Raw genomic sequence first — 18,755 nt, forward strand, 5'->3', positions numbered from 1 at the left:
AGAATGTGCCCTTACATTTTCAGGGACTTCTCATCCAAAGAGTAGCATTCTAAAATATACTGAATAATCCATTGTGACGAGGTCTACTTCGTCAAAGCCTGACCCAATCTGTGTCTAAGAGCTGATCGTCTGGTCCAAGCTTTGACAGCATGATCATATTTATAGGATCCAGTCTATGTAGTCTCTTCCTTCTTGGGTGGAAGAGGAAGTGGATAAAATGTGCAAGGTAATCTTTCATATGGAATTTGGACAGCACCTTGGGAAGGAAGGAGGGACGCACCCTCAAAGCAATCCTTCTCTGAAAAACATGGTGAAGGGAGGTTTACACAATAATGCCTGTAGCTCACTCACAAGCAGAGGTTATAGCTACCAGGAAATTAAAGTCAATCTGAACAGGAATGGAGAGGCTCAAATCGAGTTCCCATCAAAAATGTTAGATTTAGATCCCAAACCGGGTCTATAAAAGACTGGTGGAAAGATAGTCTGTCCCTTAAGAAACCATTACAAGGAGTCTTAAAGTAGGAGCCTTGAACTGGTGTGCGCTTAATGATAACGCTGCCAGATAACCCTTAGCACAGCCCCCCCCCATGGGCCAGGTAACAAAAGAAAGCAGGGTAGGATTATCACAAGCAAGAGGATCCATATCTTTAGCTCTACACCAGCTACAAAACGTATTCCAACGACCGCACTATCGTGCTTTTGTTAGCCTTTTGGTCAAAAGCAACACCTCCCTAACCTCTTCCAGGAGGTCCCAATCTTTGCATTTTAACCCCTCAGAAACCAGGCGTGAAGGTTCAAAGTACTGATTTCTGGGTGAAGATAGCCTCCCTCTTGGGAGAACAGGTCTGTTCTCTGGGGGAGACGGAATAGAGGGCAGATGGACAGGTCTAGAAGGTCAGAGCGCCACATCCTCCTTGCCCAATCTGGAGCAATCAGGATCATGGGCTTCCCAGTTAGGACAGTTTCTGAAATCCAACTAAGGTGACATCAGTACAAGACTCCACTCTTTGTATAAGGCTGTACCACCAGAGTACATGGTAGCATTGACAGAGCAGCCCGGCTGCTGAGAGGAGGGAGAGAGGGATATGGGAAAGTACACTGAACCTGTAGTATACCAAGGATTCAATAGAAACACTGACAACCAGAAGTATCATAAAAAGAATAAGGTTTATTTTAAATACAAGTAGGCCAATTTAAGTATTGGGGTAAGTACTGGTCAAAGAATCAAACATTTATGAAAACACCACAATGCTTGAAGGTACACAGACCAGAGCATACAATCTTATACCTAACAGTAATTCTAGGAAAGTCAGACCTTCACATACACATTTAGTATAGGCCACACCTATTCAGGGGGAATAAAAACCACAAGTTACTTCTAGATTACTTTGAGTAATACAAGGGTTTATGCAGTGACACTCTGACAAGAAAAAACAAAATCACATAATCAACCAACACCAGGATACCTTTCCGTATAGTGGAACACAGATTCAACTGACAGTATATACCTCCAACTACACTGAGTTACACCAAATGAGCAAGTCCTTTCTTTGCAATATAGAATTACAGTTGCTTTTCAGCTCAGTGGAGCACAGTCCAAGATAACCAAGAACTATTTACACTAATTTAGGATGCACCAGGCAAACCAAGGTCAGCTACACCCAAATAAAAGAATGGCACACAGCTATTCTAGGCACGTAAAACCGAAGGTTGTAATTGTTATACTCACCTGGTTCCCACAAGGGCGCCGATCGGACCAGGACACGTAGATACCAGTTACTTTACTGGTTTGAAGGTACTGGAGGAGTTCGAGGAATATTGACTCCAGTGTCTATAAAGTTCAAAGAGTTCAAAATGTCCGATGTTCACTCTTGTTCCATTCCCTCGTTAGGTTGCAGCTGGGTCCAAAAGAATATTGCCTGGAGGCAGCTGATGGAGTTCAGGTAAGAGTCTGTATTACCAAACACTGTCCGGTAAAAGTTGCATGAGTTTAACTTGCGGTTTTCTCTCCGTTTATAGGTGCGGCATAGAAAGATGCAGCGAATTAAAGGATAATACCTCCGGTGGTAAAGCAGGTAAGCCTATGGTGGCAAAGAGATTCTCTTTGTCGGTTTTCTCGGCTCACCTTGTTATTCCTTTTGTTTTCCCCCCAGATGCTGGGTTTCGACGATGAAAATGATGAGGCAGCGCCGAGTTGAAAGGTGCGGTGGACTGGTGAGTATAATGCGGCGCTGCTGCTGGTGAAGCGACGCGTGCTGAAATAATGTCCTTTCCAGGCTCGGAGATGTGCTGGGTCCGGAATCAGGTAAATAATCAAATTATGTCCGTGATCTAACCTCTTCTCCTTTTGTCTAGGAGCTCCAGATTCGAGGCAGGCGTGGCAGAAGACTGGATGCTGACTTGCAGACACAGTGAGCGTTACGCTGCTGGATGCAGAACACGAAGCATGAGCTGCTGTTCAGGCGTGGTTTAAATAGCCTGCAAAGTAGTCCCAGGTAAGACGATTCCCAGAACCACACCAGAGTAAAAAAAATAGTCCCTGTAATAAAATAGTCCCATCCAGGCCTCACGTTGGCTTGGACTCATCTGCGCAGCATGGTCTGCATAAGGTAAGTAAAGTCTATGAGCCTGGCGCCTAAGGCGCCAGGACTGAATCCAAACAGCCCCCAGCCGGGGCTGTTGGGGTTTTGAGTATCTGGATGCCGGCTCCCAGGGCTGATGGACTCGATCCAGATGCCCGGGGGTAGGCATCATGACAGCAACACACTATTGCAATTGCTTTTAAGATCAGTGGAACACAGTTTGAGGAAAGCAATACATTTTTGGATGGCACACAACTAACTCAGTTAAGTGCCTATATACTTTTTAAAAAGGAGCTAACAGCAACTTAAGTTATGTTTGACCCAAGGCAGACTTATTCTAGACAGGCTAACGGCAAGTCAGGGGAAGCAAGACCCAATTGAGGATACTCCTACATTTACATCCCAACAGGAATAGTAAATAAGCCAACAGCATTACTTTTGGGAAGAGGCACAACCAATTCACAAGCGAGTAAAATGTTATATATGTACATACATATGCTTTTCACAATGGCAGACACATTCAAGGCAAGTACAAACCTTTGTAACTGTTCACTCCAAGAGTTACAGCTACCAACTAACAAGTAAACTAACACTTGGTATACTTTTTCTTTTCAACCAAACATTTTATTAAATTATTCATAGAAATACACATTGACTAGCATTTCACAATACAATCTCTCTGAGATGGCAAACATGATGTCTAGGTAGCTACAAATTGTCCGCAACAATAGCATTAGACACTTTCCCCAGGGGCCTCGCGGCCACAGATCAGCACATACCGATCCCTCTGCACTTTTAGGAAACTAAGACATGCCTGAAAAGGAAAAGAAACACAGCCTCCCTGAAGATTGATGGAGTCATGAAAACGTGCGTTTGGAGGAGAAGTCAATGTAGGAAAACTTGACTTGCAACAAAGGAGTGGCCCGTCACCATTTCTCAACCCTCTGCACTTTTAGTTCAGTCCGCCTTGGAGCCAGCGCGTTAGTGGGGGCCTTCTGGTGAGGCATGGGAATTTTTCTGAGTAGTCCATAAATGGCGCCCAGGTGTTCAAGAAATAGTTCAGCTTTCCTGTCGGAATGGCTGTTACCTTTTCGGCCACCACAATTTCCCAACACTTCGACCACCATAATGGGACCGATGGGCAATCAGCGTTTTTCCAAACCCTTGCCATCGTAACTTTTGCAGCTAACAGGAGATGTGTGCACAGCCACGATACCTGCCCAGATAATGGGAATTCCCCTCCCCTTTATCCCCCGGAATTGCCAGACTGGTGATTGCTTTTATGTGGTCTGTCACCTTCCTCCAGTATGCCTTGGCCTCGGGCAAGACCACACCAGGTGGAACAGAGTCATTAGATGCACACCCTCTCCAACAGCTTGGGGAATTGCTGGGTTGGTTTTATGCAGTTGAACTGGGGTGACATCAGTTTATGTTTAGGAACCTCTATAGCGCACCAGGTACCCTAGGGCTTAAGGGCGCTTATACAAACAAACATAAAACTAAGATCTTCCAAGAGTAGGAGAAGTGGCAGAAAAAAATAGGGACTCCATAGGCAGTCGTAGGCTTGATGAGGAATTATGGAGGCCTCAAGCTAAAAGGACGGTTTTCAACTTTTTCTTAAAAACCTTGGTAGATGCGATAATTCGCAAGGAAGGTGTTGGTGTTCCAGGCCTGGGGGGGGGGGGCGCAGACGCAAAGGCAGAATCCCTAGACTTCTTGATCTTCCAACGAGGAATGGTAAGAAGGTTAGTATCATCTGACCTAAGGAGTCTTACATTTTGCTTTGGAATGATGGCTTCTTTTAAGTACACGGGCATATGTTGCACACATTTAGGAGTGAGAAGAAGCAACCTAAACTTACTCTGGCCTGCATAGGCAGCCAATGGAGACTTCTTGCTGCTGACATGATCTCTTCTTGTGAGGCGTTTAACCACTCTCACTGCCCCGTTCTGAATAACCTGAAGTCAGTGAAAATCTGATCGCGGCAGGCCCACCAACAGGCTACAACAATAATCTATTTTGGAGCCTATGATTGCCCATGCCAGTGTTTCTGCATTTTATTCTGATAAACGGTCTAAGGCAGCGAAATAGTTTAATGAAAAAGGAGGCCCGACAAGATCAGGCTATTAATCTGGGCCTTCATGTTGAGATTCTTACCCAAGTAGATTCCCAAGGTCTTCACCTTTCTCAGGACACTGATATTGTCTATGTTAAAGTTCTTATAACTAGGTCCTAATTTCTCTAGTTTGATCTCTGATCCAACTAGTAGGAGCTCTGTTTTGGAGCCATTAATGGCTAAACCATTCACCACCATCCAATGCTGTATCTTTTGGTAAATATTAATAAGATTATCCTCCATGTATGATCCTGAGATAGGGATGACACATTGAGTGTCGCCTGCATAATTAGCAAATATGATCCCTTCATTTTCTAGCATCTGAAATAAAAGGGATCATAAAGAGGTTGTAGAAGCAGGGCGACACATGCTCCCTGAGGGACACCATAAAGAGTGATTGGTTTAGCTTCAGCATTATCACTGGATACCCTGACTTGTCGCCCCTTCAGGATGGAGGTAGTCCACTCAATGACTGCCTGGGAAAACTTGCCATTGTTCTTTAACCTGGCGGACAGACTGGAATGGCCCACCAGGTCAAAAGCTGCAGAGAGGTCAAGAATCATAAGAGGGGCAATATGGCCCGAATGCATCATCTGCAGTGAGAGAGACTTCAGAGCCAGCAGCGCAGTCTCAGTTCCATGATTCAATCTGAAACTAGATTGATAATCATGGAAAATGGGGTTTTCCTCCAGGAAAACAGATATATGCTACTCAGTCAAGTATCTTCAGCAAGTCTGGGTGGCTAACTAGCCATGGACTAGGTCGCATCTCCGTGTAGTGCTCCTGTGGATCCGTCTTTCATCCGTGATTCTATGCTGTAAACATGCTCCTTGGCGCCTGAAACGGGGAAAAAAAAAAAGGAAATGCGAACGTACATGGAGCGGGAATCCTGAAATACAAAGCTGTCGAGTTTGCAGATTGGAAGATAATCATACTTTCGTTCGGCGGCGGAATTGAAATGTTGTTGCCAAAATGGCAGACAAAAGGAGCGGCTCTGTAACCCAGCGGAATCTGAACTTTTGCTGTACACATGGGCGATGAACGAGGCGGCTGCCTTGAGCACTGAAGGACTGGCTTTGCCCATTGTTTGCCGATACTAAGACACCCCGGATTGATACAATTGTATCAGCGTGTGAGTGCTGGGTTACTGGCGGGGAGGGGCCGTGGCTCGTGGTGCCGCTCCTCTGCCTGGTCTAGCTGTGGGGCTTTCCGAAGCATCGCTGAGGGTAGCACCTGGCGCCGCCAGAAAACGGCGGTGCACTGATGGCACGCGAAGTAGTGCCCGTGGGGATCGTGTGGATTTGTGACCCCTTTGAGGAATAGGGTGGTCGAAGAGGCCGTTGAGCGCCGCGCTTGTACGAGCGGGCAGCAGCGAGCAGGACAACTGGATATTCGCGTGCTGTACGAGATTGGATCCCGTGTGCCTTGGGCCGGGGGTGGGGGTGGGTGTGGGTACCCATGCGCGACTGTACAGAGGGGTGCACGGAGGCCGCATTGCCGATAACAGAGATCATCTGCCAGCTCTACGGATGGGACCGGACACAGTGTGTAGGTGCGCACAGCCTAAGCTGATAATAAAGCACATTGGAGCCCCTCTGCTGGGCAAAGGCAGGAGTCTGGATGGCCTGCGCTGTACACCTTATCCAGGTGCATGGTTTGGAGTGGACCGATTAGCTTGGAGGCATGGATGCCGTGGCCTCGGTGCAAACTGCTTGACGCATGACAGGTAGTGGACTAAACAACTGTTCTGCTTATGCACAAGACATTTGCACAGAAGATCTATGTAAGAGGCAGATTGGAATGCTTGCAGGATCAAAATAGTCATGCACGGAGCCCTCTCTGCAGTGACGCTGTGCTAACACACACTGTGGGCTAGTAGTACTACGTGGGAGGCTACAATCCATTGCATTTATTGTTGCAAGGAGACTTGATAAATACAAACATTAAGTAAGGCGCCCCAGCAATCACGAGCAGCTGTGGAGCCACGATTCAAATACGGATCTGGAGTACACGCGAGCTAAGGGGACACTATGTCAATAGAAAGCTTGAGAACCAAAACCAAGCAATCCACAATGGAGGTTTACGCGAAAACGCAGAGAACCCCTACAACACCAGCGCAGAGCGCGGCGGCGACCCCTGTGGAAATTGCCCCAGATGGAGACAAGCACCAGATTCTGGATGCCATTGCCGAACTGAGCACTAAATGGGGGTCGGCGATGGCGGATTTTACGTACAGCCTTGGAGACTAAGATTGATACGATAGGAACTGAACTCAGTCTGTTAAGGCAAGATGTTAGAGCATTGGCAGAAAGGACGAGTGGGCTGGAGAGCGCAGTTAAGACCAACACGGACACCAGTGCGAACAATACAAAGGAAGTGCATGTGCTGAAACAGGTGGCCAATCTCGAGAATCGGGTGGAAGAAGCAGAAGGAAGAGCGAGAAGAAACATACGGGTGGTCGGCCTACCGGAGGGGGAAGAAGGCCAAGACCCCACGAACTATGTGGAGAACATGATCTTACAGGAGATGGGGGCAGACAAGCTGTCGCAGGGGTTCACGGTAGAGCGAGCGCATCGCGCCTTGATGAGGAAACCACGGCCTGGGGCTCCGCTGAGACCGATCAATGCAAGGATCTTGAATTACAGAGACAGACGATCCTGGAATACTTTCAAGGCGGAACAATTAAATAAAAGAGCATCCACCAATGTCACGGCATACCCGGACTACACAATGCTGGTGCAAAGGCAGAGATACAACTACATGACCATCAAGAGGAGGTTGCGGGCGGCAGGCATAAAGTACATGCTTCTGTACCCGGCGAAGATGAAGGTGCTACACAAAAGCAAAGTGTTTTTTTTTTTTTATACCCCGGAGGAAGTGGCGACTTGGCTGGACCTGCAAGGCTGCCCGGAACAAGAGGCTGGGACCAGCACGGACAAGATAACTAAAGATCTTGTGTTGAGGACAGTGAGGGGGTAAGTGGGAAATGGATCCCAGTACCCTGAGGAAGCGGGTTTGGTTGAACAATGATTGACATTTGAGCGTTGAGCTCCGCATGGACTAGAATATAGTGGATAAGATACCATTGACAGCTATGCAGTGTTAACATTTAGCGTAAGCATTTGAAAATAGGAGTGACAGGAGGGAGGCATCCTACCCCGAAATATTAGTAGTAAATGGCCATTAGGGCGACTTCACCCTACTGAGCCCTGAGCACAGATTAGTGCTGACAGGACTAGATGTGGGGATGCCTGAGATCCAGGAATGGAGTTGGGCAACCGTTGGGGGGTGGGGGGGGATGTTGTTGGGGAAGGGATGGGTGGGGGGAGGAGGCGGGGGTTTAAGGTGTATATAGTTATGGGGAGTTTGGATTTACATAAGAGCCTGTGCGGACTACTGAGAGGGAACTGTGTGTGAGCGGGGAGGACTGGCCTGATGTGAGAAGTGGAAGTATTAATGAACAATGGGGGAGCTTAAGATAATAACGTGGAATGTCAGAGGACTTAATTATTTGAAGAGGAATAAGGTCATGCGGTATTTGAGACGGCAGAAGATAGAAATTGCACTGCTACAGGAAACGCATCTGACACGAGAGAAAGTAGAGCTAATTGGGAAAAAATGGAAGGGTATAATGGTGGGCTCATCATACTCTGCCTATGCTAGGGGAGTGCTTGTTTGGGTTGCGCCGCATGTCCCTTTCAAGCTAATCGAGGAGGTGGTGGAGACAGACGGGAGGATGGTCATATTGAAGGGGTTGCTAGAGAATAGAGAAATATGTATTGTGAATACGTATGCCCCTAACCAAAACACAGCGGCACACTTCAGAACTCTGTGCAACACCATTGGTGCGTGTGTGGGCAGTGCGGTGATTTGGGGTGGGGATTTCAATTGTGTATTAAATCCTAAGATAGACAGGTCGGACGATAGGGTTGATAGGCCCACCCCGGCGGCCAGAATATTGCAGACGCTGCTAGATGATTTTGGCCTAGTAGACGTTTGGAGAACAAAACATCCCAATGATAGGCAATACTCACATTCGGCCCTGCAGCAGCTGCACACAAGACTCGACTATGTCTTCGCCACTCCAGATGTGATGACAGAGCAACCATATAGAATATAAAGCGAGGGTCCTCTCGGATCACTCGCCCTTGGTCCTCGGATGGCAATATTGCCCCCCGAGAGCACGGATTCCAACGTGGCGCCTCCGTGCAGAGGCACTCGGGGATCCAACCTTTAGGGAGGACATTATTATCTATTTTGAGGTGAATACTGGTAGTGTTGACTCGGTGGGAACACTATGGGAGGCCTTTAAGGTGGTGATGCGAGGGTTTGCCATATCCAAGTCAAGGGGATTGCAGGGTGGAGTAATAGCTGACCTACAAAAAGGAGAGGAGGAACTGGAAAAAGCACTGGGAGGAGACAATGCAGATATGGAGCTTGTACTTGAATTACAGCAGCAGTGCGTGGAACTCTGGGAAAGGCTCTGCAATCTCAATTATAAAAAGTACAGAGAGACAGCATGCAGGGGGTGATAAAACGGGCCGGCTTCTAGCCCGGTTATACAAGAACGAAACCCCTAGACCCACGATTAGGACTATAACTAGAGAGGATGGTGAGGAAGTGGATACTCAAGGAGTCAACAAGCAATTTGCGTATTATTATAAGTCGCTATACGAGTATGGTGAGAGGAGCAGCCCAGAAGAGATAGCTGAAACACTAGAAGATATAGGACTGCCCAAGATAAGTGAAGAGAGGGAAGAGCTGGATGCACCAATTACTTTGGAGGAATTGGAAGAGGTAGGGAAGGAGTTGCCCACTAGCAAACAAAACTCCATGTGCAGATGGGTTCCCTAGTGAATCCTATAACGTGTATAGGGTGGAAGTGCTCCCCTCTATGCTAGCAATGCTTAACGAAGCATCTGAGGTAGGACGGCTGCCGGAGTCGCTCAGGGAAGCGATTATAGTGCCACTCCCCAAACCAAATAAACCAGGATATAGTTGTGGTGCCTACAGGCCCTTATCGATGCTGAACCAGGACAGTAAGATATTGACTGCCGTTTTAGCAAAACAGATTGCGGAGAGTGATTGGCAAATTAATTCATCCAGACCAAACGGGCTATGTCCCAAATAGGAACATAACTCACAATTATACGAGACTCCATCGGGTGGTTGAATGGGGGTGTAGCAGCGAAGGCGAAATGGCGATTGTGTCACTAGACGCAGTTAAAGCTTTCGACTCGGTTAAGTGGCCATGGTTGTTGGCAACACTAGGAGGATATGGTGTTGGGCCGGGTTATATTAAATGGGCTAAGATGCTATACAGTGAACCGTTGGCCAGAGTTCGAACTGGATCAGTAATATCTGAGATATGGCAACTTAGCAGAGGCACTAGGCAGGGGTGCCCATGGTCCCCGATGCTTTACACTCTAGCCCTGGAGCCCCTAGCAATATACCTCAGGCAACAATATGATACGATAGGTATTGAGGTGAAAGGAGAGCGACACTTAATATCCTTGTATGCAGATGATTTGTTATATCTGAAATACCCGGAGGAAAATCTCCAATACATTTTGGAAGTGATGGAGAGGTATGCCAGGCTGTCTGGCATAGCGGTGAACCCCCAAAAATCTAGCATATTCCCGCTAGCTGGCTATGTGGGAACCCCTGTAGAAAGGTTGCCGGTGCTACAAATACCATGGACGGTGAGTTCTTTCCGTTACCTTGGGATAGATAGACGTGTATCACACGGCGGAAGAGGAACATAAGTGTAACACCGAGATAGCCATTGAGAAAATCAGGAAATGTATGAGGTTTTGGGAGAAGTTGCCACTAGCAATGATGGGACGGGGAGCAATGCTTAAGATGGTGGTCCTACCCAGGCTTTTACATTACTTTAGTAATATTCCATATATGATACCTAAGAAGTTCTTTGCTAAACTGAACAGTGTGTAGAGACTTCCTGTGGCATGGCACCCGGAACAGAGTGGCGTTATGGAAGTTGCAGAACTTCTATGGAAAAGGTGGTATTAAACTACCTAATTTTGAGGCCTATTATGTAGCGGGTCAACTGCAATATGTGGCCAAGTGGCTCTCTGATGAAGAGACTACTGAACATAGGTTGTTTGGGAAGATCTGTACTCCATTTTACTTAAGGGAAATGATCTGGTTGCCCGAGTCAGAAATGAAAGAGCGCCCCCGGGATGATAACAGGGTGGAAAATGTGGCGTAGAGCGTGCCGGATGATGGGAGACCCTGTTCCATGCTCACCGCAGGTACAGTTGATTGCACTGGCGGGGGAGGGGGGGAGATAAGCAGTTTAGGTTGAATATCAGGACCTACTGGGAATCAGTGGGGATGGTCACGTTAGGGGACATTTGGCAAGAAGTGGCCATAAGGGATTTTGGAGAATTTGGGGAAGCAGCGGGATTACAAGCAGGCCAATATGTTACGTTTCACAGAATGGTGGAGAAGATCGGAAAACGTGGCCTGAAACAATTGACAGAGGAACCAGATGCCATTATTGGGGCAATATATGACATATCGGAGGGGGGGGCATGAGATTTCTAGATTATATGAGATGGTGATGTCTAAGGTCGGGGAGGAATTGGTACATTTAAGATCGGAATGGGAAGTGGAAGCCCCTAACAAAACTATAGGAAAAAGGGGTCATGCTCGTCATAGATACAGTCTGGGCCTGCTTGCTGAGTGGTTTCCCCAGATCGCCGAAATTTAAACATGTCGGAAAATTGAAAGATTTGGCATACGTGCTTGCCAAACGAAGGATAGCCATGGGGTGGAAGAAGTGTCACAAACCAAGGGTGGAGGTGTGGTGGAAAGAATTACAGAAATGGGCGGAGGCTGAAACGATGGTTTGGCAAGAGACGAGCAGCATGAGTGAGGAGGAGGAAATGGGCTCCCTGATGGCATTGAAATCATTGATAGCGGAAATGTTCGGAGTAGTATCGGACCCAACGGAATCAGAGGGCAGCGAAACTCTGCCACACGAAGCAGATACGGAATGCGAAGAACAAATAGGCTCATAAAGGGGGGGTGGGATTGGGAGAGCAGTGACTAAAAACTAAATGTGGTTATTGGAATGGTTATAAATTGCACTGCAAGTTTGGTTGTGTTTGGTTTGAATAAAAACAAAGAAATTAAAAAAAAAATGTATCTTCAGCAAGTGGGGCCGTGGCGTGCAACAGCGCGATGCGGACGTGAGCCCTTGGAACTCCCGTGACCACCACACTAATCCTGAAACTAGCCTGTCATCCGCTGCAGCCAAGACTCCCAAAAAGTGTGTAATGAAAGATAGAGAGCCCTACCATAAGCTGGCCCAGAACTAGTCTTGCATTTCGCCCGGGCAGGGGCATACAGCGACGAAGATTCTTCCCCATGCGGGCCAACTCCAAAATAGCGGCACTGATATGAAACGTCTGAGCCTGCTGTGGAGACAGATGCACAAAGGGAAAGCCTCCACGAGACGTCGGATCGGAAGGCGACCCCCCCTGCCAGACCCTCGTGGACGAAGGAGCGAGGGATCGCTGGGGAGCCCGGATCGAGGAACACCCCACAACACAGGAAAGGAGGGAGGCGCGCAACATATACAGAGGCGCACTCCGTATTACGACCGCGAGGGGGTGGCGGCCGACCCCAGAAAGGCTGCGTGAGAGGAGAAGGGGCAGCCCCGGACAGCAGCAGTCGGGAGCCCTGCAGTGTGATTCCGCCTTGGGCGCTGGGCTGAAAAACACGGGCAGTACAGAGAGCGGCCGAGGAAGGGACGCCCTCGTAGCCGCCGGGCAGACGCTGAGGCAGAGAGCGCGAAGCAGAGAGCGGGAGGTCGGCAGCTACCCCGCAGCCTCGATCAGGAAAATGTGCCGCTAATTCCATGTAAGGGTACACTGACCTGCAAATCCAGGCAGATTGACAGAGCAGCCTGCACCGTCCCCTCACTAGACGACAAGTGGGGAAAGAAGTTCAAGCATTCCCTACACTACCAGCTGGCGTCGTGGGCCACAGGCGAGCGGATGGGTGTGTGGGACTAAGTCAGGCCTCCTCGCCGGTGCCTGCTCAAACAGACAAACGTTAAATTGACAGCCTGGAGCCGGAGCTGGCCCCAGCCGCTGAAGGCGAGCTGCTTCCCCCTCCCCCATAGCGGCCCTGGGCTGGGTCGGCGGGGGGGGGGGCGACCGTGATGGGCAGTTGTGCCCACCTAAATACCTACACTACTGGAAACACAAACGACAAACTGGCACACTGAAGCACAATGGGGCCCGATACAAGGCTGCATTACGAGGTCCTACGCGGCATCAATCCCACCCCGGCCCCCCCGCCCCCTCCAGTACAGGAACCGCAGGTCTGCATGGTCACTCCCGGATCCCCGGTGACAAGACGGACCCAGGACCTACTAAACCTTCCTTCCTGGACGATAAGCCACAGGCTTCACAGTCACCTGGGCCCACTGTGCCTAATAAAACGAAATATCCCCACGCCGGAGAGGCCCAATGCCAAGGAAAACTAATAATCCATAGTGGAATCACTTGCTACTAGAGTGCGATAGCAGGCAAACACCACTTACGGGTGTGTCTGGACAAAGGTGAAGCATAAGCCAGAGCCACGTGATACTAGCATGGGCAGAGACAGGGGGAAAAAGCCAGGCACCCAGAGTAAAATAGATCAATTTACCACACCCATGGTACTCGAATAGCATCGCCCAGTGGACATGGCGGCTGTGGGGGAAGGAATATCCTTGAAAGATGTTATGGCGGCAATAGCTGATTCACGGGCGTCCATGGAACAGAAGATGGACGGTATTAGCATGGACGTCTCACTGCTGCGACATGACCTCCAGATGCTAACGTCCCGCACAGGGGAGGCGGAACAGATTTCTGGGCCAGAAGATGGGCTGAGAAACCTGGAACAGCTTAATAGAGTCACAGCGCGTCTGAAGGTGATGAAAGGAAGAGTGGACGAGGGAAAAGGTAGATCAAGACAGAACAACGTCTGGATTCTGGGATTGCCAGAGAAAACGAAGGACCAAGTGTGGAATTGTTCCTCGAACAGTGTCTGGTAGACGTTTTTGATAGGAAAGGGTTCTCTAAATGCTTCGAGTGAGCGCGCATCGTGTCCCTACGGGTCGAGCAGTGCCAGGCGCCCCGCCACGTGATAGCAAAATTCCTGAAGTATAGATACTGGGACGCACTGCTCCAGATGGCACGCACTAAGGGCACCATAACCTACAACGGCTCCCTAGTAGCTTTTTTCCCGGACTATACGAGAGAAGTACAGAAGGCAAGGCAGTCGTTTGACCATCTTAAGAGACAGCTACGCGTCCTTAACCTTAAGTACGGCCTTGTGTTCCTGGCACAATTGAAAATTTACCATAAAGGCACTTCTGTCCACTTTACGGACCCGAAAGAAGCCTGGGCAGAGCGACACATTGAGGGAGACCGGAGTGCAAGCCGAAACAGAAGGGGGAACCAAAGAGCCTGACCGGCGCCGGACCACCCGACGAAGATCCATAGAGACGAGAAAGACTCACCGGCACCGATGGAAGACTGAAACAGCGGGGGGGGGGGCACTATCCGGAAAAACCTGCATCCCGGGTGCCATGGCGGCGCCGCGGAATCCCTCACATGAAAGCTTAATGAAACAAGCAGCAGAGATGAACAAGATGGTGCGGTAGGTCGGGACGAGGGTGAAAATGCTCCTGTTCTCTCCCCTACCCCCCCTAACCCGCTGAGACTGGTAGTCTTTTAGCCAATTGTATTGGTGACGTTTATAAGTTAGGTTGCATCTATGTTTGGGCGACAGGTACTTTGTGTTGGGGTGGAGTATGGGGTAGTTTACGTTGTTTTAATATTGATCTAAAGTTATGGTGCATTCATGGGTTTATGGCACCATGCCTACTGGCGCAGACTTTGTTAGTTCGGACTTTAGCTTGTTCAAACAATTACCCAATGAGAACCCTGGGCAAATTACACCCTATAGCACTATCCATCGGGATCCTACTCCTGCAGGACATGCCAACGGGAGCCAGCTCTCCCGATTAAGATGTCCTCCGAGCCCTCCAACACGAGTTTTAGATGGCACAGACACATCCATTCACCCCCGGCTGACCGCCCCAGATCCTTCAAACTGCTCACCTGGAATGTGAATGGAATGGGTTCTGGAATCGAGACGCCTGATTAGGCAACTGTTGAATAGACACTCTCCCGATGTGGCCCTGCTATCTGAGACACATCTAGGGGGAACACACAGCGCCTTCTTCCAGAGAACCAACTACCAGGCCACATTCCATGCGGGACACAGTGTTCCAGATAAGATTTTGAGGTGGGAGTATTTTACGCATGATTTTTCAAATTAGAGCGTAAATGCAATTTCAAGAGTAAAAATGAGTTCTCCTCTGCAAGAGAGTAAAACTTATCCAACACGTGTTACGGGTATGAACACATTTTAAAAGGGTGCATGCTTTATTGTGTTGCTCGCTTAGCTGTCACAGATTTTGTCTTTCAGTTGGAAATTCACCATCATGCATAAGGCTATGCTGCTGACAAAAGAAATGCTACAGTGCCATCTAGTGGTGGAAAGTATTTTTTTTAAATATATAAATCAAAGCGTACACGGTACGCAGTACAAAATTAAATGATCCATATTTGCCATATTTACATGCGTAAAAGGGCAAGATACGCACGTTAACTGGTAGGCTGGGGACACACAATGGCATCCAGGGGCACCCTTATCCTCATACACAAAAGACTCCCGTTCTCCTTACAGGTCGTAGAACAGGACCCTCGAGGTCGCTATGTGTCCATCCTGGGACGCTCTGGGGGGGGGGGGGGGGGGGGGGGGAGGGGGGGGGGGCTAACATTGGCCATTGTGTCGATAAATTCCCCACCCGGACTAGGTCAGGAATTACTCGATGACCTAACCACTCTTTATGGGGAGACACCAGCCAGATTGGTGGATACTGGGGGGAGATTTTAACAACGTTATGTGCAATACCACAGATCATACTCACCTTAGAGGGCGCAACCCAGATACCCCCACGAGGCTGTATCCGCTCTGGGCCTTCGCGATGTGTGGCGGGAACTATATCCCCGAGACAAGGGCTACTCGTTCCATTCAGGAGTCCACGGCTCCCTCTCCAGGCTCGACTATCTCCTCCTCCCGAGCACAGACCTACATAGGGCAATATCCAAAGAGTTCCTCCCTCGTGGAATCTCGGCCCACTCGCCCTTAATAGAAATGCGAATGCAAGGCACGACCGCTCCTAGAACATGGAGATTGAATTACCACCTCGGGTTTCCCAAACTCATTGACCGCCTCACTGAAGTGTGATAAATATTTTGACATAAAAGAACCGCCAGTGGACAACCCAGTAATAGTATGGGAGGCTTACAAAACAGTGCTGCGAGGAGAAATAATCTCCTGGGTAGCGAATAAAAAAAAATAGAGGCAGAAGGGGAGATGATCCGGTCTGAAAATACGCATATATTTCACCCTACCCCGCAGACCCAAAGTTGCCTTAAATTAGCTACAGAAGGCCTCAGAAATACCATGCTGGATAACGCCAAACAAGCCCACTGGGACTCCAGAGCGATTATATATGAGCTGGGGGACAAAGCGGGTAAAATGCTAGCCTGGCTTGAAAGGAGGGATGAGATGAGAGGCGACGCTATGTGCGGGAAACTGTTACTCCATGCAATGAGAGGTACCAGGCTAATGCCGAAATAGCGGAGGCCTTCGCCCAATTCTATGCAGAATTATATCGAGCCCCGACATCCCCACTCGACCTGACTCTGCTAGACGACATAGCACTCCCAGCATTAACAGAACAGCAGCTAGCGGAACTAGACTCCGATCTCTCTGAATCGGAAATAGCCGAAGCCCTAGCAGAACTCCAAACAGGGACAACACCAGGCCCTAATGGATTCCCGGCTGAAGCTTGGAGGGAACAAAATAGCAACCCCCCTCTACAAAATGCTCCTGGGTTCCCAGGAACGGAGCACCCTCCCACCAGACCCATGTAAAGCCACCATTGTGGTCATTCCCAAACCGGATAAACCCCCGGAGATGTGTACCTCTTATAGGCCTCTCTCGCTAATTAAGAGTGAAGCCAAGGTCCTCGCCAAGCTCCTAGCCAACCGACTGCAGACGGTAGCCCACACCCTGATCCACCCGGATCAATGTGGCTTTATGCCACACTAGTCCACCCGAATGAATCTGCGTCGGCTCCATTTGGCGTTAGAACGGGCCCCAGTTATCGACACTCCTCTCGCTTTATTGGCAATTGATTTCGAAAAGGCCTTTGATTCGGTCAGGTGGGACAGCCTTTGGGAAATCATGAGACGCATGGGGTTTGGCGATGGCTTCCTGGGATGGGTAAAATTACTCTACAAGAACATCCAAGCGGATGTCAGGGTGAATGGTTGGCCCTCCCGGTCCTTCCCTTTGGGAAAGGGCACGAGACAGGGTTGCCTCCCCTCTCTTCGCCTTTGCAATTGAGCCCCTCGCCCTTTGGCTCCGTCAAAATGCAGCCTGGATAGGATTCAGATGGCCTGAAGGGCATGAGGACCGAATTTCTTTGTACGTAGATGACCTCCTGATATATCTGGGGGACCCAGCCCGGTCCTGCCCTGTAGTGACACAAACGCTTATCCGTCGGTGAATTTAGCGGGCTCAGAATTAATTGGGGAAATCCGTTCTCATCCCGGTGAAGGGTGGTGCACTGGTCAACCCCCAGGAATGCCCATACCGAATGGAACAACAAGGCTTTCGATATTTAGGGATCTGGGTGTCAGACCTCACTAACTATGCAACACCAATATTCAACCGGTATTTGACCGCTTTGTCAGGGATGTCCACCACTGGAAGCTTCTCCCCCTCACGCCCATGGGCAGAGCCGCACTCTTTAAGATGACTCTCCCAAGGTTTCTATATGTCTTACAGAATGCCCCACTAAGGATCCCAGACTCCGACTTTGATCGGGTTGAAACCCTCCTCCGTAACCTCATATGGGGTGGAGGCCAACCAAGGATAGGGCTAACCACGCTCCAAAGGTCGATCTGGGTACGACATTCATTGCCCGTGATTTTTCCCCCCCCGCAGAGTTTTTTTGCTGCCGATTTCTGCCCGAAAAAAACAATATGGGGCAGGGGGGCAAGGGATACAAAGGTAGGAAATGGGTAGTTAACTGAGAAGGTGGTGGGGTTACCCCCCCATCCCCACAAACAGTGATGAGTATTTCAGCCAAAACAAAAAAACTAAATCTGCTGCAAAAAACTCTTGAAAAAACCATGCAATGGAATTAAATGTACACCGAAGCAAAACTTGTTGGCTTTGCCAATGCTCATTTTCAGTGAAGGACATGCATTGTGGTTATAAATCGAGAAGGCAGACCTGGTTAAGATAATTACACCAGTGGAGGGTTTAATACTTCAATTGAGCCATTAACTGAGAAGGCTGCTTTAAAAAAACAGGATCTTACAAAGTTTGATGGGAAGGCTTGATTAAAGCTGGCTCAAAGTGTTCCCTTGGGGGGTGTTTTGGGCAGGGAGGAGCAGTATTGGGTGGGAATGGCCATAGGGATTGGTATGGGTATTTAATGGTGGGCAAACAACCAAACACCTACAGGTTGTGTCCCCGATCATGTGACATTCCTACAAATGTTTTATTTTATAGGTGATGCAAGCGCCACCTAAAAGCCCAAACCAAAACATACTGATTTAGTTCCTGCTCGTCACATCTTACTTCTGCCCACAACTCAAAACAAATTAATTTTTCTGTATGTCCAACCAGTAAAACATCAATGTCTTGGTAAATCTAACGGTTGAGATTTCAACTCAACTATAGTGCAACAGCCCTATGAACCAAGAGGGAATCAACAGGCAGTGTGGTTAAGTGCAGAATCGGGCAAAGGCGTGGCATACACAAAGCTTTTGCTGAAAAAAGAAGACCTATACTACAAGGGTTTTTCTACCCAACAGAAATCCAACCAGGGTAGTTTGTCCAAAGCAAATAAATCAGCCCCCTCTCCAAAAAACGATCCTACCACTTAT

At 48.8% G+C, this 18,755-nt stretch overlaps 1 protein-coding gene across 2 annotated transcripts in view; it reads right to left on the minus strand.

Annotated features, from left to right (window-relative positions):
- The window catches only part of LOC138569961 (1-aminocyclopropane-1-carboxylate synthase-like protein 1), a 240,250-nt gene that overhangs the window by 198,788 nt on the left and 22,707 nt on the right, over positions 1-18,755 (minus strand). The window lies entirely within an intron of this gene.

Source organism: Ambystoma mexicanum, chromosome 2q (assembly GCF_040938575.1).
Source record: "Ambystoma mexicanum isolate Mex_15411 chromosome 2q, UKY_AmexF1_1, whole genome shotgun sequence".
Lineage (NCBI taxonomy): Eukaryota > Metazoa > Chordata > Amphibia > Caudata > Ambystomatidae > Ambystoma > Ambystoma mexicanum.